Genomic DNA, 25691 nt, shown 5'->3' with positions numbered 1-25691 from the left:
AACATGCTTTTCATCTTTTGGATTTCAGGAAAGTACATCAACATAGCTTTTCACATTATTCTCAGTGCTTGAGGATTATCCTTTGAAACTTATTCCAGACTTGTCATGTTGAGGTTTTTGATTTTTCAGAATAGTCTCAAGTATTTGAGAGATTTTACAGCCCTTTTTAATTTGCTCCAACTCCTTTCTCAGAGAGACTATTTCAATCTCGCGTTCTTCACAAGTCTCTTCATTTTCTTTAATCTTTGCTTCCAAGAGGTCTTCTCTCCTTCTTATTTCCTCGTTTTCCACTTTGAGAGAAATGATTTTGTTCCGTAGTTTCTAATTTTCTTTAATGACACTTATTAACAGTTCATCTACATTTCCTTACAGCCCTGAGTCATCATCATCTGTGAGTGTCATGCATAATGCTTATTGTCTTTCATCATGATCTCTTTCCTCTTCTGATTTCCTTTTGATGACCATAAAATCATCCTCATTAGAATCATCTTTCTTGGAAAAGAAGTTTTTCTTATTGAACCCTTTCTTTTTATGTGCCATTCTTTTAGAATTTCCTTCATCATCACTGTATGTCTATGAGGACATTTTTCTGCATAATGGCCTATTTTACCACATTTAAAACAGATAAGAGGATACTTTCCTTTAAGCTTAGATCCTTTCTTCAACTTTCATACAAATTGAGCCAATTCAGATTCCACATCTGACTCATCACTACAGCCATTCCTTTCTTTCCCTTTCTTTGACTTTGAGGCCTTGAATGTTGCATCTTTGGAGCTTGGGCCACCTTTCCTCATTTCATAGGCAGTGAGAATTCCATGGATTTTATCCATTTTGAGGGCATCTAGATCCTTTGCTTCTTCTATAGCGCTTATTTTGGAGTCAAATCTGTCTGGAAGAGACCTTAATACCTTTTGAACAATGGTACTTTCTTCCACTTTTTTGTCCAATCCTCAGGCAATTTACCACTTCAGCTACTCGAAGGAGGTATGCTGCAATATCTTCTTCATCTTCCATCCTCAAACTTTCAAATTGTATTCTATGAGTTTGAAGCTTTTCCTTTTTTACTTTTGAGTCTCCATCGTACAAGCCAACTAGCTTCTCTCACATTTCTTTGGTAGAGGTACAGTGCATGATTTTTGTAAACTCGAAATCAGTGATTCTACTAGTGATGAAGTTCATGGCCTTTGCATTTGCGATGTAGGCTTTCCTCTCGTCTTGGTCTGTTGGAAGAGTGGAAGTAGTTTTGTATTCATTTTGAACAAAATTCCAGACTTCAGGTCCAAGGGACATTAAGTAGTAGGTCATTTTTTTCTTCCAGAAACCAAAGTTAGTGCCATCGAACAAGGGAGGTCTTCCTGATGCTTCGTGATTTCTCATCATGGTTGTGGATCCTTCTTCAAGCTGTTAGGCTAGTATGAAGAAGCCTGCTCTGATACCAATTGTTGGAAATACTGAGGGGGGGGGTGAATCAGTATTTCTTACTATTTATTTTTTAATTGTTCTAGTGATTGCCAACAACCTATATAGATATGTATATGTATACACAGAACACAGAAATCAACAGCTGAATTTAATGCTTTTATTAAAACTCAAGACAATGCAAAGAAATAAATACAATATAAGTATAAATCTGATTGTGAATAGTTGCCAAGCTCCAACTTGGACTTCAGTGAGGCTCCAACCTCCAGAGCACCAACTCTGTTTTTCAGTGGTTCTGCACTTAGGAGCACCCACCCCAATGACTTCAGTCCTGTTCAGTTCTGAGGCTCCAACCTCTTGGGCTCCAACCCAACCTTGGTATAAACAGGTATGCTGCTGCACTCTATTCAGCTGAGGTTGTCTCACTCCTGCTCTCTTGCCTCTGCTGCTTCTGCTGCCTCTACATCCTCCGCTGCTTTTTCTACCTCTTTTGCCTCTGTTGCTTCTACTATCTCACCCTCGGGTTCTTCACCACAATTGCCTACCAATAGTTCTCTGTTTCTACTGTTTTATACATTCCCATGCCTTTGTCCATTCGTTTATGCTTACACCGTCTCTTAGGCTTCCTCCTTAGCCGCTGTCGTTTCCTCTGACTCGCTTGATTTTTCAGCTTCCCTCCTTCATCGCTATGACTGACTGTTCTATCCTGCTTGTATCCACTCCCGTATTGGAATTATCGTCATATTTAGGTAATTTGGAAGGAACGACCGCCTCCAATTCAGAATGTTGTTTATGATCCAGATCCAAGGTAGTTTCCATCGATGTTACCTATGCATAATTTTTTGGTTTATCTGAAGACTAAGTATGGCTTCCTTTATTCTGTTTCTTCTGCCTGAATTCCTCAAGTCTTTCCTTTTTTTTTTTTTTTTACTAGCGGCTCGCAAATCAACTTTGCTCTTCTGCTTATTCATTGCTTCAAATCAAGCCTTCGAAGTGTTTCACCCACCCACTTCACAGGAAAAACAAGGAACTAGATCCTTACAAAAGAAATGACCAATAGGGACGATCATGCCTTCTGCTTAGCCAAATAAATAAATTAAATGTGATCCTGACGTTGCAATTGTGTTCCAAAGGGATCATAAACTGTGCATTTGCAATCACAGCCGTTGATCGTCGCGATCCAACGGTCACAGTCCCTTTTTCCCGCACATTAAACATCGTGCATATTCCTCGCCATCTGACCGTCCGTCGCACGATCGGACGACAGTTGCAAGCCCCGATCGCGCAACCTGCATACGCATTAACCTGCGGGGGCGGTGTTAAACCCCGCACACTTTCCTCGTCATCTGATTGTCCGTCACACGATCGGACGGTAGTCGCAAGCCCTGATCACGCGACTTGCGCTCACGTTAAAATATTCCCCAACGCTGGATTGAAATCATTGTATTTATATGGTTATGATAATGGTTTCTGCTCCGATGGCTCTGTGTGCTCCTCTTCTTCTCTATATGCTCCTCAAATATTGCCATATTGACATCAATGACAATCTGTGTCCAACATAAACAATGCATGGAGCTACTCACGTGAAGGGATATTTCTAATGCAAACACCAGTGCATTGACTTTCCCATGTTGGTGAGGGCATGGTTCATGAAAAGCACAATCCAGCAAACCACAAACATGAAAGTTATAATAATGAAGACCAACAAACTTCGAGTTTAAACATGTCCACATAAAATAAAAGAGTGAAAGAACAAGAGAAACACTCTGTGGAATTACCATGGTGTTGTGACACACTGCATACAGATGATAAGCATTTGCACTCACTTGACTGTGATAGAGAAGCAAACATGAGAAAAAGAGATAACTTACGCCTTGCAAGTGTGCTTGATGTGAATGATTCCTCCAATGCATAAGCGATGGGATCATGTGATTCTGGTGGAGGAAGCAAAAACTATGCGTTGGATTGATCCTTAATGCAGACAGATGAGTGGTGAGGAGCCTTGGATGTTTCACAAATTTTCTGATGGGAAGTGGAAATAACCTCAGGAGAGCGAGGGCTTGACATAACCATCACCCTAGGCTAAGTGCCTCAATAGCATATGGGTTTCCACTCTGTCAATAGATAGATCACCATAGACCAATGGCTTAGACAGTTTAACTGCAAGTGAATCAACATCGTGATCAAATGAAGAAGTACAGAGATCATGACAACCACGATCAGAAAATTCAAGATGTTTGTTGACATCCTCATGATTTGATGAATCATACAGAGGGGTAGATTAGAAGCAAGGATGTTCACCCTCTGTATTTTTGGAAAAAGTAGATGAAAATTCAAGTGCATTCTCAATGAAATATTTTTCCTCTCCATTATCGAATGATAGATTGACATCGGGTGTGTTTTGCGAATGATCATAAGTAGGTGCATCCATGGATGAATTTACACAAGGGAAATAAGAGATAGCAAAATTACTAGAGATGTCAAGAAAAATTGGAGGAGGCGCGGATAGAAGGAGGTCATCCTTTACTGCGGTTTCATGTTCAGATTCCCACACACTCATCATGAATGATAATGCAGGTTGGATGCATGACATAAACTCTGTTGATAGCTCGATCCTTGTTCACAATATGTGTGGAGTCTAGAACGGAAGAACACAAGACAATACAATCCATAGGATCAATGGAATGTGGGGACAGAGGTTGAGGGAACAAATCCACGTGATAGCCAACGAGCTTGCAAGCCAAATCTGCGTATATATCAAGAGCATGTGGGGTAGGAGGATGTGATAGTTTAATAGACGTGTGTGCACGTTCTCCCATGTCACTCTGTGGGGGTGGAGTTGTTTGATGAGGGGAAGGTAGAAAATCACTTGTGATCACACAGCTCCATCACCAAAGTATGTTGAGTGGGGTTTGAACTTTTTCTTCTCATTGGGATAGATTGATTTGTGAAGGCAATATTCAAATATGTCCATGTGATATTGGAATTTCATCTGACTTTTCAGAGCTTCAAACATGAGTAGATGGAAGCACCCCCAAAATTCCTCTAGAGATTCATGTGGGGCCTTCCATTGTTGTAACATTTTTTTATCAAGTGCTTCAAGATCGAAATGGTGAAAAACAGATTCTATTATATCACTAAACTGCTTGAATGAGTGCACGGAGTTATGAGGCAGTATGCTACACCATCGCAATGGGTAGTCATGAAGTGTGTGTGCGAGCAGCGAATAGAGCTTTGTTTCATTAAAACCTTCCACATTCTCCATGAGCGCATAGAATTCATCTAAGTGCTCAGGCTAGGCCACTTCGCCTTCACCAGCATACGTGATTTCTGACAAGTCATCCCAAAACTCCCTCTTGACGTGAAATATATGTCCGTTGGAAAAACATTTTGGAGGGTGAATTATAAAAAACTCCATAATAGATGTGAAAATATTCAAAACAGATTGTGAGGACTTAGTTTGTCATCTCACCCTCCTTTTAGTGCCAGAAATGTTAACGGTGCTAGACCTACCAACATTCACGGGATCTCCCCGGTATGAAGTCCCAACTAGACCTCACACCATTTGGTGTACAAGTCCCATCTGGGCCCAATTTCCATTATCTTGAAGATATGCCTTATCTATTGCTTGTTAGCACATGAGAGTGGTTTTATTTGTCTTCGAACATCGAGGTTCGCGTGCCTGGTGAGTGCTTAGTTCCGCTTGTGTCAAATTCCTTTCATTGCAGAGGGAGAGGGTGGAAGTGAGTCTCAAGTTGAAAGGGAATAGTCCCAACTCTGCTAGAGACACACATAACATCATGAAATGTGTAGCTTCTAGTGGAGTAGTCCACACAGATGCGGTAGTCACAGACACAAAGTGAAAAAATAACACACACACCACCCAGCGGAATAGTCCACACGAGTGCGATGGAAGCTATAACAAGTTTACGAGAATGAATCGGTCGAGTGTCCGACAGGATAACCCACATAGGGGAGACAACATTAGCAACTGATACATCACATTTCCAACATCACATGTACTAAAACAACTTAAATAGTTCAACTATATTAATATAGCTTAAAGAAACATGCATTGCAAGTGTATAAAGAATAGTCTTACAAACGAATACAATACATGTGTGAAAATGTGCTGGCCTATTAACAAGCTTCTGAATTAGGCGAAAGTTCTAAGACACATCCATACACCATTACATCACTAACCCCGATAGTGGGGTGTTGGAGCCACTACTCGCTCCTCAAAGAAAATATTACAGACTCTCAAGGCTATGTGGGAGGAGCCAAGACAAAAAGTATTTTTCATGTACAAATGAGGGGTATTTATAGCTAAGGGTAAAACTAGCTCTTGTGACTGTTTGACTTCCCTTATGACTGTTTGACTTACATGGCTCTTCAACTTTACATGACTCTTCATATTTACATGTGTGTCTCTTGGACTTCCACATTACATTACATTGATTACAATAGTATGGCCCACAGTAGTGATGTGGCCGAGATGACTCATGACATGAATAGACATGACAAAGCTGGTATGTTCATGTTGTTGGTGGTGTCCATGTCGAGCTGCAATGTTGTTGAGTGATGGGTGTGCTCTTGGTGTATCACAACTTCACCTCCACATGGAAAGGTGTGCAAAGTCTTCGATGGTCTTAGTGTTCAATTGATATTTCATGCATGCGCATGTGTCTCCTTCGCTTACTACTTGGTACGATTCGTGTGTTCGTCCATTCGAAAACAAGTCTCCTAGCATGTGCTCCTTATTCATCCTGTTTGTCGTCGCACCATGCCTCATTCATGTACCCGTATATGTAATCACTCATGGTGAGACAAAATCAAATCTAGAAATATCCTAGTCTACCATGATGCATTATCTTTTTCTTTCAGATGGAGGTGATTAGGAGAGAGATAAGGCTTTGAAAATGCACAAAGCGCATTTTAGACTGGGATGCGGGCTCCGGGCACTGTTCATGAAAATTGTGCAGAGGTCACTTGGAGGCTGAGATGGGTAATCTAGATCAGTAGTGACTGTCTGGGGGATTTGGCTTGGCTGAAGGGCAGATCTGTGCAATCTTTTCAGGGAGACAGTGCAGACAGCAGGGGGAGATTGGCAACAAAAACTATGCAATTTCTCTAGGGAGCTTGTAGTAGGCTGCTGGAAAAAAATGCACAATTTCTCTAGGGAACTGGCAGTGGGCTGTGGGAGGCTACTAGCAAAGACTACGCAGAGCTGGGAGGATGGCCTGCTAGACATCCTTGCGCAGTTTCTGCGCTGAGAGGGATGTTGGGCAGCTAGGAGATTTCTCATGAAAACTATGCAATTTTCTAGAGGAGCAACAGGCCAAATGAAAGGGTGGCTGGCTGGAAAAACTGCGCAATTTTGGAGGGCAGTGCAATGATAGATAGTGGGTGTCTATCCAGCATGTTTGTGCATTTTCTTCAGTCAGCGGAAGCGGGCATTCTTGGTAGCTTCTGTGCAATTTTTGGAGGAGTGAGGCCTTGGGTCATTGCTCAGTCAAACTCTCCTATTGACCAACTGGAGGCTTTGTTGATCTGCTTGCGGGCATCACAGTTTGGGATGACTTTCTGATCAACTTCTTATGTGTTGTTCTTGGTGACAATCAATCACGTCGATTCCAGGATTATGTGGTGCAGACTTCCTAGGATACAACCTCAAGCTCTGCCCTATTATGGGCAAGAGTACATGATCAGTGTGGGCTGAGACTACACAATGCAGCTCGGAAAATGTCCGATTGTTGGAGGGTGGTCCGGTCGACAGGGTTTCGAAAAAATGACTAAGTGTGTGAATGAGTGACTTCATACACGTATGACCTTGCAAAAGCACACTCAACATGACTTGACAAAAAGACACCTCGAACCATCAAGACAACATGTAGTTAGTGTGGCTGACTGATGGGTGCGAGCGACAAGCGCGACACTTATGATAGATGTTCAAATGACCTTGATGACGCTTGTGCGATAGTACTTACAACATCATGTGTGAGTGCGATTGATGTTTACATAGTGAACACAACTCATACAAAACCTTCAACATCACTAGAACGAGGTCACAAGCATGACATAACAATCAACATGCCAAAGATGATAGTTGGTCGAACAAGTGAAAAGGAAGCAAGACATGTAGAAGAAACACATAAAATAACTTTTCGTGTTTGCGCACATGCATGTTACCAAGGACAGGATGATATGACAATGACAAGCAATCCTGTAAACTCAACTAAGAGGTGTACTTCAAAAGGTGTTCTTTACTTACCATACTTACCCTCAAGATGATCATGCATCCAACGAAGTTTACATGTGGTGCTAATCTTTTCCATTACTTGGTTCCTTGGTCCTTCTCCTCAACTCCTTGGAAGCGATTTCAACATGTCACCTTTTCCTGCAGTCATTGAGAGGTAGATCTGCATTTCAGCGGACAATGACTGCTACCGGAATGAGGCCCTTGGAGGCCCGTTTGTGCAGTTTTTGTATACAAGAGAGACATGGAAGCTTGGATAACATTGCTAATTTTTAATTTATGGAAACTACTACGAGATGGGGGTCTCAAGGGGACACCTTTGTGCAATTTCTGAGTGCAGTGCAACTAGACTGCTCTGCGCATTTATGGAGAGCAGTGTTGGATGCCTGACTACTCTGAGAATTTTTGGAGAGTAGTGCTGGCTGGGATCTTTGCAGGCTGCATGGTTTTAGCAGTCAAGGGAGGTTGGTGTCTCTACACACTGTAGGGTTTCAGCAGGCAAGAGAGGTTGGTGTCTCTGCGCATTATGGGGTTTCAACAGGTAAGGGAGGAATCTTGATGGTTGCAGAAGAAAAGCACATAGTTTCAGGAAGCTGGATGAGGTTAGGTTTCTCGGGAAAATGGCTAACTGTGATATCAGTGAAACATATGTAAACATTGATAGGACTTGATTGTTATCGCACACGGACACTTAGTGACACAATGTGGACCATCCAAAATGCATAAGATATGCTATTCTTGTTGTAAAAACATTCTTGACAAGAGTGCGTGAAGTGAGTGTGAAACATGTCTATATGATGACAACCACTCATGTGCACATTCTTTCCCTTGAAGCAAAACAACATTCCATTTGCATGACAAACAAAAACCCCTATGCCCAAAAATGACACATGCTGCATAAATATGAGAACGCAGAAAAAATCTTAGGTTCAAGGAGGGGAGCATGAAATTATCAGCTTACGAATAAGTGACCAAGGATGATCGATCACAGGACCGAAAGTAGGCTCTGAAATTTGCATGCGAGCCAAAATTTTGGAGGTTTGTTGTAGTCGCTACAATAGGAACTTAGAGGTCGAGCCATATCATAGTGAAACTTAGCTCATGTTTACCCCAGAGATATTATAAAAGTGGGTAAATGTGGGAGGGATCATTACAAAAGAGTTCTACCCCTCAAAACAAGAAACTCGTCCCACAAATGTATCTCTGGTATGTCAAGGAAACACGACTTGTACTCCTCTAAGAATCATTCCCTTAAGCGACAAGGGTGTTTGGTCACAAGAGTTCTCTCCACTTATCAAATTTAACCCACTAGCTGATAAGCATAGAACCTCATTCTCTTTAATGAGTGAGCTTCCAGGGAGATAAACTTCTAGATTTGGTCATATTTGTTTTGGGAGCTTGGCTCCTCAAAATGAAACCACCAGTAGACATTATAGAACTTTTGAGGTCTAAAATGGGCCTCTTAAGAAAAACGTACAACCAAAATAAACTTTATAAGAACCAATAAGATTCAAGATGATGATTTCCGTTAAACACACACATGGTAGCAACATAATATGAAAGATAAATAGGAGAGTACATTTATTATTAAGAAATGATATACATTTATAGTACATGGTGTGACCCTTAGATTCATATTCCAAGTGGTCTCTTGGACTCCTTTTGGCTGTTCAGCTTCCACACCAACCCTTAGAGGATTAGGTGTCCAACATTCCCCCCTTAATCCGAAGGGTTATGTATGAGTCCAAGAAGAGAGCTGCAATACAAAACGTGCAAACATGCATGGTAGCACTAAGCTAAATGTGCTCTCTGAAATGTTGGTATAAAGGGCGGTGGTTTAAGGATGACCACCAACACTGGAACGCTTAGTGCAGTTCCCAGAACTCTTCCAAGTCTGGCATGAAGCTCAAGTCTTCTGGTAGAGGAAGTGATTATGATGTTTTGAAGAGGGAAACCTTCAACCATGAAAGGGAGGTCTCACCCCGCATAAAAGGGAGAATCTCAACCTGAAAAGGGAGGTCTCAACCTGTGATGGTTTAATGATTACCACCAACTCTGGAATAATTAATGCAATTCCTAGAACTCTTCCAACACTGGCAAGAAGCTGAAGTCTTCTGCTAGAGGAAGTGTCCCCAATTCTTTGAAGAGGTATCACCGACTGAAGGCATGCTTAGGGGCATATTTGTCTCTGGATACAACTCTGAGTTTGGTATGATAGGTTGTGGCTCAGGCTCGCTTCATATGGCTTTGAAGCTTGTAGATGACCATCATTTCCCCCCTGTCAGATACAAGGTGAGATGATGGGGAAAACTCAACTACAAGATTGTTCAATACTCTAGAACAAGTTCTGACATATGACTGGAATATCTTCTTGGCTGTTGATGCCCATTTCCAAGAAGCGATCCATCCAAGATGAATATTTATTCTTGCAGGAGGTTTGTTTCTGAAGCATCTGTTTGAGGAATGATTGGTTTTATGACAGTGCTTACATGGATGAAGATCAAAACAATGATCCTTCAGATGGCCAACTCGGTCACAGTGTTGGCATTTCACTATCTATTGTTGTTAAAGAGGGGCAAAATCTAGAACAGTTGAAGGTGAACTGTCATGAAGGAATCCAACACTCTGAAACTAAATGGGATTTGAGTAGTCTGGAATGTGAAAGGACACGTCCTTGTCATATCCAAGACCTGTTCTGTGCTTTTTATGGACAAGCTCTTCCCAAGGTCTGATGACTGACTTGGGAAGTGCAGACTGAATTTCTGCATCTGCATGTACAACTGTTGCTTTATTGGGTACTAAATCTGAATGAATTGTAACAATATTGACTTGTTGCTGATGGGTGTCTGTCTTAATGTTCTGAACAAAAATAGGTTCAGAATGATGTCTATTTTGATGTAGCTCTTCTTACTATAGCTGTGATTCAAGCTGCAAGAAATAGATTTTGTCTTGTACATTTTGCAAGAAAGTTTGAATGTTAAAAAGAGTTTCCTTACTGACTTTAACCATCCTATCAATAGTGGAAAAGATTAGACTATTCAATAACTATAATGCATCATCAATTTTCTCCATTTAGTGACAATTTTGCACGGATATCTCACACAATGCCAAATAAACGCAACTTTAAAGAATATAAACAACCCCCAATGCTTATGAACATTGAACTCTATCGTTCCAATTAATCCTCCAACATATTTACTTTCAAAGCAGAAATGATGGCTATCAAAACTTCAACAACTATAGCACCATGTCATGGACAGGACTTGAATGATCATATATATAAATGCTTTGACTAGGATACGAAACAATATTCTCTAATCTTTCCACTTTCTTCAAAGAAAACAATCTGCCCTCAATACTCATATATCACACAGAATTTATGGAGAGTTAAAAACACATATGCCGCAGATACAATTAACTGACTTTCATATAAATTAATTGTATGGACCGACTCTCAACTTCATGTATGAATAGTCTGAATCATATATATATGAATGGACCCTCAAAATTATTTAAGGCATATATAAATGGTTTTATCTTCAAAGTGCATGTCTAAATGGTTCAATATAAGAATTGAATGTCCCTCAAAGCAGAGACACCAATATACCAATACAAGCAATCAACTCTTCAACACAAATGTATCACTACTCTACTCAAGCATACAACGTAATACATTCAACATACCATTCAACACACAAAGACCATCATACTTCAATGGAGACCAGGAGTTACGCATGGACTCAATGTTCCATTTAGGAATTGTAACCTAGATACATGAATCGAAGGGCCTGTACACGTAGTCAATTTAACGCCTAAAGTTGCCGCAACAACCACCTAAGAGACGAACAACACAATTCTTCCCGAGATGAATAGAAACATTTTGCCAAGCTTATCGACCATGACAAGAGCCACGATTCAAAGATTCTTGGAAACGATCTGGCTTTGTCTGAGGAACTGTTTGACGAAGTAGATTAAGTTGAAAATTTAAAACTTTATATATCATCTTCCATGAAGAGAGTTTTAGAATAGCTTCTTGTTAAATTTTTCGTGGCCTGTTCCTTCATGAAGAAGCTAAAGATCAACAAAGCCTGTCCTGGTTTGGACCTCACCTCCATTTCAGCATTTCTGGACAAGATTGGACTGTCGAAGTGCTCCTCTTGCACAAGTTTCAACAATAGGAATATTCCCTCATTGCGAAACTCGTACCTTCAATCCAGTTCACAGAGTCAACAATCTTTCTCTCAAGGACCGATGCAGTTTTCTCAAAATACAACGTTTTCTTAGAATTCACAGGAAGAAAATATTATGAACGATCAGGAACGAGATAATCCAATCAGGAGAGGTTCCTACTTTGCGCCATATTCTTATGGTAGCAGTAGAGATGACAACTCTCAAGTACTCTCGCTAATGAGACCATCCAGTGCCAATAATACGCATCAGAGAATCAACCACGGATGTCATCTAGACGAAAAATGTCGTATGTCAGAAGAAGTTGAGCAAAGGCTCTACAGTGTGGATATGACGTTGAATAGAGTAGTCCTTGTTTTAGACTCTTTACAAGAGAATTGCAGGATATAAGTGAAAGTCTAAAGGCACACGAACATGAACATGAACCTGTCAAGCAGAGTGTAGACTAGTTTTTTCTGAGGAAAAGCGTGCAGACCAGCTATGTTCGAATTCTTATCGAGATTAGCTACGGAAGGCTTGGATGAGATTGTTAATGTCATTGGAAGACATGGAGCCGGATTTACTGTGAACTCTTTGTCGGGAACTAGGTCAAGATTATCGACTCCTCATCACAATGAATTGGTCGCCATTTTCAGCAGCTGAAAACACATATGGCAACCAAATCCAATGTGAAAAGCTGCTTGTAGTTGCAAGCTTGATGCCCTGAATTGGCTCAAAGCTACAATGAGGGTAGGCTGCAAGAAAGGAGCGCAGAGCGTTTTGTTTGCTGAGCGTTTTGTTTATAGATATCATGCAGTGACATGAGCAACACTATAGAAACGTTCAAGTCAATGAATAAACTGTCAGACCAGTGGAAGCGTCAGCGTCAGAGCTGCCAGGATTTTTCTATTTGGGGAAGTGTGCGCAGAGAATGCAGCTAAAATATGGCTGATAGGATTTCAGAATAGAGAATCTAAGTCGCAGAGGGCCAGGACTTGTTCAGAACAGGTCTGAGTGGGAGCATGAAAGTGTTAGAGCATTGCATTGATAGAGAGGGATAGGTCTAGAAATATTCCTCTTTGCAGTCGTAGGGGCAGGTCTGCTCACAACAGAGGAATGGCAGAGTTGATAGAGGTAACAACTTCTATTCTAACAAATGCTCAGAAAGGTATAATCAGGAGGAGAGCATTGGTTTACAAAGGCCATAGAAACAGGTGTCTCACACTTGAGTAGGGCAGGAGATCGTCTGATCTGATACCATGTTAAACACACACATGGCACCAACATAATATGAAAGATAAACAAGAGAGTACATTCATTATTAACAAATGATATACATTTATAGTACATGGTGTGACCCTTGGATTCATATTCCAAGTGGTCTCTTGGACTCCTTTTGGCTATTCAGCTTCCACACCAACCCTTAGAGGATTAGGTGTCCAACATTCAACCATGGGGGACAATTCACCATTTTTGGGGTAAAAAAGTAAAAGGATAAAAAAATAATAATAATAAAATTGTTTTTTCAACTTATCTCCCTACGGTTTTACTCAAATTTCAAGCGAAAGTACGTATTGGATGCAAAATTTAATTCCTCATCCAATTAGTACCCATGTTGCATACTTTCGATGGACCTCACTACACGAAAAATCATAAATACATGAAAAAACATGATTGCAATCACATTTTTCATGTATTTCTCTTTTTTTATGTAGCAGGGTCCATCAAAAGTATGCAACATGGGTACTTATTGGATGAGGAATCAAATTATGCATCCAACGGATGTTCCCGCTTGAAATTTGATTAAACTCATAGGGAGATAATTTGAAAATATGAGTTGAAAAAATAGTTTTTTCATTTTTCCCTTTAAAATTTGATGATGTAATCTAATATTATTTTATTATTTCCACTATTATTTTATAATTTCCTTAGGAGGCCAATTTTAGACCTCAAAATTTTCCTAATGTAAAAATAGAAACTCATTCTCTTTAATGAGTGAGCTTCCAAGGAGATAAAATTCCAGATCTTGCCAGATTTGTCTTGTGTGCTTGGCTCCTCCTAAGTTTATCTTCCACCTATAAATATGTCATATAAAATACCAAATGAGATAATAAAATTATTTGATAAGACCTTTCCACCTCAAAAGATTCTACAAATCATCTCCTCCTTTGAATCCTAGTGGTGAGATTTGAGTGATTCCACTCCTTGAACCAATTAGAGTGTATATTTTCAACATTGAAATCAACCATGGTGGCTAGGGTTTCTCAAACCCTAAACTCCTCTAAAAAATTCTCCAAGACCTATTTTCCTGAAAACACAAGTGAATGAATGAGGACAGTCTCCTCACTTTTTCTCTTTTATAGAATTTTGACCACTTGTTGCCACCATTTTACCCTTTTAACTTTCATAAAATCACTTTATAATATTTTCACTTTATAAAGTTAAAGTGACTTTTCTCTTTCCTAGGAAATGTCCCCTTTTCACCCCTTATAATTTTATAATTTTTTCCCTGGGCAAATTAAGCCCCCTTATTAAATTCCCCCCCACTTTAGCCTAACGGAACCATGTTAGGCTAGCAGACTCCTTCATAAGCTTCCTAAGTGGCCGGGCACATTACAATCCTCCCCGACCAAGATTTCTTTCCCTCAAGAAATTTTAACTTAGGATGTTTGATCACTTGCCGACCCTCCCAGGTGGCATCTTCGATAGGTAAATCCTACAATTTACCAGGTACTCCTCCACTATACTACTCTGCAACTTCCTCTCCCTTGTTTTTAGGATCTTCTTTGGAACAAAGATCAAATCCCCTTCCCCGTCCAATGATGGGATTTCAGTGGAAGTGACAACATGTTTTTCCAGTGCCTTTTTAAGGAACAAGATGTGAAATACATTGTGAATCTCACATCCTTCAGGAAGTTCAAGTTCATAGGCCACTTCTCCTACTCGTCTTAAGATTATGAATGACTCGTAGAACTTGGGTTTTAACTTTTCCACCCCCTTTTTTTTTAGTGATGAATCTCTATGGGGCTAAATACGTAGGTACACCATATCTCCCACTTCAAAGATTCCCTCCACTTTGTGCATATTTGCGTATAATTTCTGCTCATTCAGAGCCATGTGTAAGTTGTCCTTGAGGACCTTTAAAATGTCTTGGCTTTCCTAAATCCATTCCTTGGCCAGAGGTGTTCGACTATCCCCAAATATTTTGTCTGCAAATGTTGGGGTGTTATACCCATATAATTCTTTGAAGGGATTCATGCTGATGGACACGTGGAAAGTGGTGTTGTAGTAATGCTCTCTTAGGTGTAACCACTTAACCCATACCTTTTGTTGTCTAGTTACATAATTGTAGAGATAGCCCTCTATCCATTTGTTGAATATATCTGTCTGTCAACCATTCTGTGTGCTCAGTGTTAGCTCGGTCCTCACAAGTTTGAATAGCTCCTACTAGAATCTGACCATGAACCTACTATCCCTATCATTAACTATGGCCTTCGAAAAACCATGTAATCTGAAGAATTCCTTGAAAAACAACTTGAACACCTACATTGCTGAATATTTTGATAGTATGGAAAAGAAATGAGAAAATTTTGTGAGTCGATCTACCACCACATATATACAATATTTTCCCTGTGCTGGAGGTAACCCAATGATAAATTCCATGGAAATGATCTCCCACTTCTGCTCCAGGATAGGGAGTGGTTGCAATAAACCTTCTAGATGAGTGTGTTATGCTAGAAAGTGTTGTCCTCCTTCACAAACCTAAACACATCCATCTTTAGGTATTTCCAGGTGGACCTCTCCCTAATTTTCTTGTATGCCTTCACGTACCTAAAATGCCCCGCTAAGGGTGAGATGTGAGTTCCTTACATAATTCTCTCCTTGAGATGTGATTTCGGAACTAGATAGATTTTGTTTTTATAGTAAATGATATAATTTACAAGCCGATACCTGTCATCATGAATCAACCCTTAAATATCCCACTAAAATTTATTCTTAGAGTACTCTACAAGCAACAATGACTTCCAATCTTCTATCAGCTCCATGAGTGAGAGAGTGGGTGGCATCCTCGAAAGATCATCACCATTATATTATTTTTTCATTTGATGTACTCGATCTCGAAGTCATAGGCTTGTATTTTACTGATCCACTTTTGTTTCCTCTCAATTCTTGATGCTCCATGATAAATCTCAAGCTATTATGGTCTATCTTTACATTGAACATGTTCCCCACTAGATATTGTCTGAACTAGATATTTTCTAAATTTTTCTAATGCATACATGATGGAAAACATCTATTTATCATAGATAGAATAGTATCATTCATAATATCTGAGTTTGTGTCTCTCAAATTCTACGGGGTGATGATTCTTCATAATAACTGCTCCTATCCTTGTCCTCAAAGCATCTCATTCCAACACAAATGGTTGGGTGAAATATGGTAGTGCAAGCACAAGGAATGTACTCATCACCTCATTCATCTTCTCAAATGTTTCTTGTGATTTCTCTGACCAGCTGAAGGCTCCCTTCTTGGTGAGGTATGTAAGAGAAGTTTTTAACTATGAGAATCCCTTAACAAACTTCCTATATTAAGTGTAGAGACCAAGGAATCTCTTCAATTTTATTACATTCTTTGGGGTGGGCCACTCAATGATTGCCCAAATTTTCTCCTAGTGTACCTAAACCCCATCATGTATGATCACATGCCCTAGGTAGAGCATCTCCGTCATGCCAAATTCACACTTGGACTTCTTTGCATATGATTATTTTTCCTCCAGAATCACCAAAACATCATCCAAGTGCCTCAAATTGTCCTCCCACATCTTTCTATAGACCAATATGTCATCAAATAAAAACATAAAGTACTTCCACAACTGTTAATTGAACACATGGTTCATGCATTACTCAAAACTTGTAGGGGCAATGGTTAGCCGAAATGGCATAACCAGAAACTCATAGTGCCCATAGTGGCACCTGAAGCTTGTCTTCGGGATGTTCTGCTCCCAAAATCGAATATGATGATAACCATAATGAAGATCTATCTTTGAAAAATATTTTTTCCCTCTCAGTTCATCCATTAGCTCATCTATCTTGGTGGTAGGATATGGGTTCTTGATTGTCCTCTTATTAAGATCGTTGTAGTCTATGCATACCCACAAAGTGTCATCCTTTTTCTTATCCATCACTACCGAAGAAGTGAACGCTGGAGCTAGGTCAAATATGGCCCAACCTCCACAACTCCTTAATGGCCTTATTTATCTCATCTTTGTATACCTTGGGATGATGGTAAGGATTGGTTATCACTACTTGCACACCCTCCTCCAATTCTATGACATGCTCAAAACTCTAATGTTATCAGGAAATCTAGTGCCTATTAAGAACTGCTACTCCCACTAAGATGGGTAGCTATCTTAGAAACAAAAAGATTAAAGTCACTTGTTTTTCCTTTACGAGAGAGAGATGAGAAAGAAGCAGAGAGTACCAACCTCAGTCTTCCGCTTGGCTCCTTGCTTGTTTCCTTTCTCCTTTGACAGAATCTTGCCATTGCTTCCTTACTTGTCTCACTTCAAAGAGAACCTGTAGATTAACAGCAACATGATACCATCAAAGCATAGAGATCTATCACTGTAAAAAATATAGGATCAGATATATATTGACCATACAAATGCATAATCAACACAATATTCAGAGATACACAAGAATATGGAGGAAAACTCAAATAGCTTTATTAGTAAAAGTAGTAGAAGAGAGGATTACAACCACCTGGTCTGACCCAGTGCCATCCTCCCAGCTTGAAAGCCCTCTTCACCTCATACAAAGAAATATCACCCAACAATGTCTTCAAAGAGAAACCAACAACACCTCTTTGAAAATTACCGAATTCCAACCTCTGGATCTCTGGGATGAGGGATCCATTTATAGATATTTGCAAGGGGGTGAGTCAGCTTCTAGGATTTTGATTAGTGTCATCTCTCTGATAGTTCTTGGTTCCACTTGGAGATTTCATGATCTCTTACTCATCCTTGGGCGAATTCAAGGAGGCAAGTGTCAAATGAGCAGCTTTTAGAAGATTCTCAGGGCCTCCACCTAGCAAACTGCTTGTGCCATTTGTCTGCTCTTTCTCATCAGACCCTACAAAAGGTCTTTCCAGTATGCATCGCACTTTTTGCATGTGGCAGGTGAGATGCATCACACCCTTTACACTGGGCAGTCTGTATGGTCCTGCTTTGACCAGTTCTGAGTGGTTTTTCATGGAAAACTTCTGGGAGATGATGTAATCAGCTGACCTTGCTCCTTTAGGGTATGAAACAACACTTTTAGGGACTTAGAAGCCCTTGGTTTATGGACATATATGATTGGGTTTGCAGTGCCCAAATATGTCTATAACAGTTGCCCCCTAAAGCATGAGTCGTAAATCTTTTGATGTCGGGTGAAATGCTTTATAATGAGGGCGCGAGGTTTTTTGTACTGGAAGGTGACCTGTAATAAGATACAATACAATACATTATCTTCATAATATTTTCATGATCTAGCTAAGGCGGGCATTCCCATGCTCAGCTTGATAAATTCATTTTCATGTACATAGGACAGACAACCGTCTGTGTGCAGACTGATGATTTTGGTAGAGCCATCATCCCTTAGTTTGGATGATTATCTGTACAGCAATGATGTACATTTGATGTCTTTATTTTCCTGAATATATCGCAGCCCGAATGGATGAAACTAGATCCGGGGTCTTCAAAACTCATTCAATCTTCGCCCGAAAGTACAAGTCGATCCATGTGAAAAGATGTTTTGATGTCGAACATGGAAGGACATCGCCCGATTACCAGCCAATGATGTAAGCTGTTAACAGATGTGAGAGGAAACACCGATGATGATGATGACCCTCAAGGTACTGCAGTACAGTTCATGTGGTGTGAATACATGAGTCGATGTTGAACACCACGCAAAATCTTTCGATCGAAGGCCATTGATGTAAACCTGTCGCTGGAAATGAGAAACTTGCCATTGATGCATGCAAGCTTCAAAGTACTGGAAGGGTTGTCCCTAGGTCAGCTTCTTGGATAATGAGCTGATGTCGACAAGAAGTGACCCATCGTAGGAAGGCATTAATGGATCCCACATCTATGACACGGAATGGAGCAAATGATTTTGTAGAGGTGAAAACGATCTGATGATACAAGGTTCAGGGTGGCGGTCATGAAAGAATGAAGCATGAAGGTATTGTAGCGAATCAGACACAAGCTGGGTAGGTGAATTCTCTGAGCGACTTCTCTTGAACATATCGACGACATTGAAATGGATTGGTAGTGTTAACCCCAAAAGTGGATGGTATGGTGGACCAATGGTGATATGACCGGTGAATGGAATAACCAAACCTGACTCAATCATGGTGATGGAGTGAAAGTGTCATGTTCAAGAGCGACCTGCTACCAATAAATTTTCTTCAAGTTTTCTTCCCAATTTTCCCCAGTCATTTCTGACCAGTGCCTCTTTATTTTTTTCAAGCTTGAGGAGGATAACATATGCTTGTTCTATAATTTTCCCTTCGGGTAAACCCGTCGCTATGTTTTAACGAGCCTAGTGACAGTGAAACTCGCTCTTGTCTGAATGGACAAGTTTGTTGCTATTGTTTTAATGAGTTTAATGACAAGGATAACTCGGTCCTTTTCAATTTTAGAGAGTCTGAAAAGAGACAGAAAGGAAACTCCAATATTCCTTTTTCGTAATATAATCCCTTAAGTCCGAAAAAGTATAAAACAATGCGAAAGGGATGAATTTTCGATATTTTTAACGAGCCAAACAAGACAAATGCTTGATATTTTTGTGTAATGATCCCTCAGGTCCAAAAAGATTAAAATCTAGAGGAGGGATAGCACTTCTGATCACTTTAACGAGCTGGAAAGGCCAATTACTCGACAATCTTTTCATATTTTACGAGTCAGATGAAAAGAGCTTAAAGGAGATTCGTTTTTTGAGGAATGAGTGATGTTTTCAGATAGCAGCTGGTTCCAGGTAAGGTTTGGAACTTTCCCAATCATGGTAGTGTAAAGAAGGTGGCTAATAGGATCACTCGTCGTAGTTGTTCCTCAAAAGGGGTAAACAATCAAATGGAGGCGAATGATCAGCTAAATCAGAGTGGAGGTGATGGTAAGAACACGACCAAGGCTTAAAAGCTGATGATAATCATTCACAATGGTTATTTACCAGAGGTGGGTTCATTTTTTAACGAGCTTAAACTCTAGTGGAAAATATGCTCATTGCTAGGTTTAATTTTAACGAGCTTGAACTTCGCGTAAAACTGCTCGTGATAATGGTCCTTGATATTCGATTCACTATTAACACTATGTTCTTTTGACGGTCGTACTACCTGTTCAATTGATCCATCAAACTAATTAGAAATGAGGACATATGCTTGAAAAATGAGTTAAAAAACTAATACCCTACTTAAATTACGTGAAAAGTAACTTAAAAATAGTTTTTTACCCCTCATTTTACCATTTCATTTGGAGTTGTGACTGTTGGAGCTTTGGAGGTGTTTTCCCCCTTGATTTTCATCAGCTGAATCTGGGAGATTCTATGGACGATTTTCAGCGCCGTCTGGACCAGGTAGGAGCTAAACTTGAGCTCTTCAATTGCATTCTTTCCTTTTTGAATTCTGAGCATGTTTTCCTGCTTTTCTGGGCCCCTGGGGTTTGAACATTTCGCTTTGCCCCCATCGCACCTAGTATACATCGAAAGGTGTGATGCATCCTAGGCTAGCCACTGGCCAGTTAGGATGCATCTCACCTAGTACACAGCTAGGGTGCGATGGGTGCAAGGAGGAAAACTTTTGCACTGATTTTTCATGGAAATTTTGCCTGTTTTTTTCCAAATCAGGATCCTAATTCTTCTCTTGTTTGCTTTTCAGAGATTCATCGGAGCAAAAATGGTTGTTACATGGTGTGAACACGAGCATGAAGAAGAGGACATGGTTTCCCTACATGATCTGGGTACAGTAACTGCATTGCGGAACTGTGGCTTGCTCAAGTTCTTCCGCATGTCTAGCATGAGGCAACAAATCAACTTGTTGCAATATTTCCTCGATGCATGGGATCCTACCAACCAAGTGTTCCAGATAAGAGGCAAATCCATCCCCATGACTATTGAGGACATCTATTTCTTGACCGGTTTATCGAGGTGTGGCACCCCTCTCTCACTATCAGGTTCCACCCGTGGGGGCGAATCCGTGAGGGATTATATTCGCCGATACTGTAGAGAAGGATCTCAGCTGAGTAGGGACGACAAGATCAGTATCCGAGATGTCATAGACCAGTCCTTGAGGACTATTTTATTCACCTTTGCTAGACTGGCTGGTAGCGCGGCCCTTCACTTGGCCAACAGGTCCTATATGCAGTACGCCTTGGAATGTCTCGAACCCAAGGTATTCAACTGGTGTGACGCAGTACTTCCAGTGATCAAAGAACAACTCACCAAGGTGAAAACCGAAAGATCTAAGAACTTTGGCTATGGTTCTATTCTGACTGCTTTCGCCTTGGAGAGGATCCCACTGATGCAGCCCTAGTACATCTCACTCGGCCTGCCACCACCGACTGAGCCACGGATGCAGAGGTGGGTCGACCTTATGGCCAGACATGCTGGTCAATCGTAGGTTTCATTCTTTGATGCCTTCTTCGAGTGGTTTAATCATTCTTAGATGACTTATGCCGAGTATCCATCGCTGGGATGGACTTCCGGGGTGACCCAGACTTGGTGCTGCCAGCTGGCGAGCAGTGGGTTGCCATAGGTGAAAATCTCTGACCATATCTCTGTTTATTGTTTTTTATAATGTTCTTGTGTTTTTCAAATGTTCATCAAGACTAATCGAAACTCATGCTCTTATGTAGATATTGGGCCTGTGCGACCAACAATGCGTCTGAGAGCAGCAGCTGCTGTTCGAGCAGGAGAGGCTATAGGGATGGCCATCCTTCGCGACCTGGATGTATCTGAGATCGTTGCAGTGTTGCAGGATCAGATCGAGGGTCTCACCCTTGGTATATCGGACATGAGGACTGATGAGCTGCCTCTGAGATTACAACACCATACCACTGGCATGCCGAGCCGATGGACCAGGCTCTTGCGCATGATTGCACAGGCAGTGACTAGTTATCACCAGCACCATTAGATTAGGGTGCCCCCTTGAATTTTGAGTTTTTGGGTCATATGACCGATTTTGTCTTGGACACAGAACACTATGTACAAACTATAAATAGTCATATATATATTTTTGATTTTCGGAGTTTTATTTTGGTTAAGTTATATGATCCTGATGCAGTTATTGATAAAATGCTTTTTTTTTACAAATGTTGCAAATGTCTATCTAACACATAATTTGCTAGTGAATCGGTTAATGTGTTTAAGTTTCTGGAAATATGTTGATATTGAATATAATTGAATTGCCTTTCCAAAATCTTGACCCTTAGGAACATGCGATAGATAGCTAGATTCCGAACGGAATAGATGCCTGGAAGCTGTAGAATGATGAGTTGTGAGTCTAGCCTAACGACAAGTCAGCGTATGCCATGCACGATGGCATCAAAGAGGATTTCTATCAATCGCTATATTCAACAATGTTGTTCGTTGATTGACCAATACACACCCCTCTGAAACTCACTAACTCGCCACTTGGATTAAAGATAGCCCAAGCTGCAGAAGATAGGTTCCGCGAACTACGACTCACCCCGTCGGTGTATCCAACAAATGATTCCAATAGGTTCAACATCTGCAACAAATGTAAAAGAGGATTACCTAACCAAAACAATTACTCTTAACGAAAACAAAAACGTAACAAAAGCATATGGAGAGGTTACCATGCCGAGTCAAGCATAGTAACGCTTCAGGTACAACCCGTTCGGGGTTGCGACAGTGGAATCCCGTCATAATCTACTAGCTTGTAGGCTCCTTTTGCTAACGCACATTTAACAATGTAGGGACCCATCCACAAAGACTGGAACTTACCTGCTCCCAACTTATCGGATTCCTGATCGTAAAGCAAGACCAGGTCACCTTCTGAGAAAACACGGGGCTTGACATTCTTGTCAAATTGTGCTTTGACCCATTTCTTATGTGTTTCGTTAGCCAAGGTAGCATCACGACGGGTTTCATCTAGTTGGATTAACTCTAAGAAATGAGCCTCTTCCTCTGAAGTTCCGGGGAGGAGGTCAACTGCGAGCTTGAGAGACGAAATTTCGCATTGAACTGGTAAGATTGCTTCCAGGCCATACACCAGCTGAAAGGGTGTAAATCTGGTCGCATTTCTTACCGATGTTCGGTATGCCCACAAGGCTAAGTACAGGATTAGGTGCCAATTCCGTTTATGGACTCCAATCATTCTTTGCAGCATGTGTTTCAGGACTTTGTTGATCACTTCAACTTGCCTGTTAGCTTGCGGATAATATGGAGTAGAGATGTCATGGGACAGTCCTAATTTGGCAGCCAATTCAACCATCATGTGATTGTGGAAATGTGATCCATGATCTGTGACTATAGCTTGTGGAATGCCGAACCTGGCGACTACATGATTGAAAAAGAAAAGAGCGATTGTTTCACCGCTATTGTTTAATGTAGGCAGCGCCTCGGCCCATTTCGTAAAATAGTCAATTGCGACTATGATATACCCATGCCCCTCGGCCGAGGTGGGGTTACATTGCATGAAATCTATGCCCCATTTGGCGAATGGTCCAATAGCAACTACTGGCTGCAGAGGTACGGGTGGTATTCTAGTTTTGTGGTCAAAGATTTAACAAGCATGGAAACTTTTGACTGCAGTTATGCAATCTTTGAACATTGTTGGCTAGAAGTATCATGCTCGTAAAATCTTTTGTGTCGTAGCATAACCAGATTGGTGTCCCCCACATGCGCATGAATGACAATCATTCAGGACTTTTTTGGCATCTTCATGGGTGAGGCACCTTCGCAGAACAGTATCGATATCACGACGGTATAGTGTATCACCGACGACCATGTAGTCTTTTTCTTGGTATCGTATATGTCGTTGTTATGAGCGAGAGGTATTAGACCTATAGTTTTGGGTTTGGAGATAAATGATTATATATCCATACCACGGATCGCTTGAAGATATCAGAAACAAAAATTCATCCACGATTGTTGCTTTAGATGTTGAATCGTTGGACGACGATGGGAAATCACATGGTAATTCTGCGAAAACTAGAGCTTTATTTGATTTGGATTTTACGAATTCTAGATCAAACTCTTGCAAAATTGCTATCCACTTTGAATGTTTGACCCCAAGCAACTGTCGCGACAAGATGTAAGTCATGGGGTTGCAATATGACAAAATGGTAGTTTTTTGAAAGAGAATATAGTGTCGAAATCTCTGTATTGCTTGAACAGCAACGAGAGCTAGCTTTTCAACATATGAGTACTTGCTTTCTGTATCATTTAAGTTTCGACTTAAATAATAAACAGGATGTTCGATTCCGTTGTCTTCTTGAACTAAAACCATTACGATGGTCGTATCTGCTGCAGCCAGATACATGTTAAAGTTTCTTTGATAATTAGGAGCATACATTAATGATGCTTTTATTAGGGATTCCTTTAGAGCATCAAAGGAAGCTTGCGTGACCTAATCCCAGTTGAAGGGTACTTCTTTTTTCAAAAGACGCGTATAACCTTTAGCAAGTTCGGCGTAATTTGGAATGAACCTCCTCAAAAAGTTTGCTTTCCCTTGGAGTTTCTAAATCTGAAGCAAATTTGAAGGTGGAGGCAAATCGATGATTACTTGAACCTTGCACGGGTCAAGACAGATTTTGTCCTTTGAAACTACAAAGCCAAGTAAATGACCAGAACCGACGCAAAACACACACTTGTGCGGATTGAGTCTTATTTTGTAGTGTCGAAAACGTATAAATATTACTCTCAAATGCTGCGGATGATTGTTCCGCTTTCACGAGTGAGCCGGAAGATCATCGAGGTATGGTTGAACGATGTTCTTGATGTCATGGAAGGCATAATTCTTCTCCCTCTGAAAAGTTTCCCCTGCATTATTTAAACCAAAAGGTAGCTTACGATATGCAAATGTGCCCCACGGACAGATAAATGCAGTCTTTGACTGGTCCTGTGGGCGGATATTTATTTGATTATACCCGGAAAATCCATCCATAAACGAAAAGATTTCGCATCCGACGCATTCATCAATTATTTGGTCGATGAAGGGTGTAGGGTAGTTATCCTTTGGACAAGCTTGATTTACATCCCTGTAATCGACGCACACTCTAATTGTTCCTTGCTTTTTCATCACAGGAACAATGTTCGATACCCAATCAGTTAAAGGAACCAGGTAAATGAAACCAGCATGGAGAAGTTTTTCAACTTCTGCCTTGATGGCAGCGGCTTTCTTTGGGTGCACCTGTCGAAGCTGTTGTCTTACTGGTTTGACATTTGGATACATCTTAATTTCATGTTCAACTATGCTCAAGTCAATGCCTGGCATTTATTCATATGACCATGCAAAGATATCTCTGAACTCGTGAATGAGAGCGTAATATACTTCCAGTTCTGAAGAAGAACAAGATTTGCCGACATGAATATTTTCTACAACATCTGGTTTGGTCGAGATATTTATGGTGATAGTTTCTTCAATATTGGACAGATTTCACTCGGAATCCACTATATTTACAGTATTTGATAGAAAATCAAAGACTGATGGATGATTAAGGTTGTCGGAGTAATCTTCGTTGTAATCCAGATGATGGGAACGATGGTGGTAATCTTCCCATGGTGCCCCCTCTATGTTCATTGACTGAACAATTCCTTCATTCGTAGAATGTACATGTGACCAAGGATCT

Source organism: Pinus tabuliformis, chromosome 3_2 (assembly GCF_031772625.1).
Source record: "Pinus tabuliformis cultivar Carrire ecotype Pingquan chromosome 3_2, CPIR1, whole genome shotgun sequence".
Classification (NCBI taxonomy): Eukaryota; Viridiplantae; Streptophyta; class Pinopsida; order Pinales; family Pinaceae; genus Pinus; species Pinus tabuliformis.
Note: the sequence above shows the minus strand (reverse complement) of the source record.